This window comes from Pundamilia nyererei, unplaced genomic scaffold (assembly GCF_000239375.1).
Source record: "Pundamilia nyererei isolate P.nyererei 1_Seehausen unplaced genomic scaffold, PunNye1.0 scaffold01759, whole genome shotgun sequence".
NCBI lineage: Eukaryota > Metazoa > Chordata > Actinopteri > Cichliformes > Cichlidae > Pundamilia > Pundamilia nyererei.
In genome coordinates, this window is record NW_005189160.1 from 6,426 (window position 1) to 8,636 (window position 2,211).

General features: G+C 41.8%; 1 long non-coding RNA gene across 1 annotated transcript; it reads left to right on the plus strand.

Annotated features, from left to right (window-relative positions):
- The first annotated feature begins 480 nt into the window (after positions 1-480).
- Positions 481-1,896, plus strand: LOC102196536 (uncharacterized). The gene is made up of 4 exons (XR_312553.1): positions 481-542; positions 1,273-1,380; positions 1,651-1,716; positions 1,867-1,896. It is a non-coding gene; the product is annotated as an uncharacterized LOC102196536 (long non-coding RNA).
- The last annotated feature ends 315 nt before the right edge of the window (positions 1,897-2,211 follow it).

Below are 2,211 nucleotides of genomic sequence, written 5' to 3' on the forward strand. Positions count from 1 at the left end.
CTGACTCTGGACTGTACTACTGTGATGGAGAACCAGCTGCTTATCTGAATGTGACCAAAGGACAGAGATCTGACAGAGGTGAGACACATGAACCCAAAACACATTAAACTCCACGTTCAGAGAGCTAAACCTGCGGGGTCTGCAGCCACCAGCACATCATAGTTTACAGCTCAAAGAGGAGGAAGAGCAGAGAGCAGGATGAGTTTAGTTTAGACCCTCGAGTTTGATCAGTGCTGTCGATGACGTCACTGCGTTTGCTCCTGCATAACACGGCACTTTTAACAAATCCAGTACCCAGTCATCGTTTCCAAATCTCAAGATATTATCAAATGTTTTTGTTTCTTATTTATAGAAATTGTATTTTTTTGAAAACATGCATTTTATTTATTTATGGTATATATTTGGCTAAATACACACGTGTAATTCTGTCAGTCTTTCTCATTTTCAGTTTATGAAATTAAATTCTCTGTTGTATTCTCAAGATAAAGAAACAACAACTACAACAGTTACTCACCAGCCAGCAGTGACACCTGCTCCGTCAGGTATGAGTCCAACAAAGACATCAGTCAGCTTCACAGGTTTAAATAATTCTCAGTCAAACTTACATCAGCTCTGCTGTTTACAGTATAAATGACGTGTTTGAGGCATGATGCTCTGTCAGACAAGCTCAGCTGTTCTGAATTACATTAAAAAAACACTGTTCAAAAAACTTAAAGGAAGACTTTGAAAACGTGTCTGATCTCAATGGGGAACACTATTGCTGCATATCTATGATATGAACGAGGACTTGCTAGCAATGGAAGGATGCCACATCGTTGGATGGGCATGAACATTATAAACCTACAGAGGCTGAATTCAAAGACGCCTCGAGACACAGCAAAGCTTCCAGCTGTGGCACGTATTCAATGTGCCACAGCTGGAGAAGCTGGACTACCTGTGCAACCTGTGGAGGGTCCAGTATCACCCAGTGCTACCAGTAGAGACACTGACCTTAGCCGGATGTCAAACTGGTGAAAACACAGACAGAAAAGATGAGGAGGAAACAATGTCTGAGACTTTCAGCTGTAAAACTGCTCCTGTGTTGGAGGTCGTCTCATTGTTGCTCCTCTAAGTACAGCTGCTGCCTAGCTGTGCATCAACATCTGGCCTGATGCTAGACTCTGAAGTGTTCCTTTAAGTTTTTGGAGCAGTGTTTATGATATTAATAAATAGTATGAGTCGATCATGTTTGTTTAATAATTGTATCGCATAATTATTCTTTTGCTTTTCCAGCCAACCGTCACCTGTTTGACTTGGGGATCCGAGCCCTAGTTGTCTTCGTCTGCAGCCTTGTTCTCGTCATCATTTACTTCATTTGGAGACAAAAGTCCAAAAGACGAGGTGAGTAAAGTAAAAGGAGGTGCTGTGGTTTAGCTGACTTATGTATTTGTTTAGACGCTTTGTCCTGATCAGTCTCACATCTTTATTTCATGTTCAGCTGAAGTCTGGTTTACTTTCCTGCCTTCACTCTGTCTGCTAACTGCTAACACATTAGCCACCTGGGCTAGCACGGTTCAGCTAACAGCTCTGAATCTTGTTTCCAGCATGACATCACAACAGGCAGCATGTTTCACTGTCTTTAAGGAAGAACTGACTCTGATCTGTCTGCAGGGACTGACGAACAGCTCCACGCCTGTGATGAGACACCAGCTGGAGCAGAACTTCATGTTAGAAGTGGTGAGAGTGAAGCAGCTGAGCTCATCTAAACTTTCATCTCTGCTTCTGTTACACTTACAGTCCGAGTAACAGATTCCAGGAACAAATGAACTGGTTAAATTATTCCTGCTGATAGTTAATCGTAATAATGAATTCTGTGTTCTTTCTCAGGAGCAGCGCCTGCATCAACATGCTGACAGACCTGCAGGTAAATGTGGAGTTATTGGTTTGATGCTGCTGTTCATGAAAACAGACGCTGGAGGGTTTATAAATAGTAAAAGATTAAATTGAACAAAACATAAGTGTGTTGTCTTCGTATAGCTTTGAATGTCAGTGTGGTTTTCAAATCATTCCATTCTTGTTCATGCCTCGCTGACCATTTAAATTCTATGGAATCACGAAGTAACTCCCTTAGTGCTGATGTTCTCACTGACAAGTTAGGTATGAATTTTCCTACAAAGTTTATCATTCCCATCACTCTGAGCACACCTCTCTTATCTGTCGGGCGTGGCATTG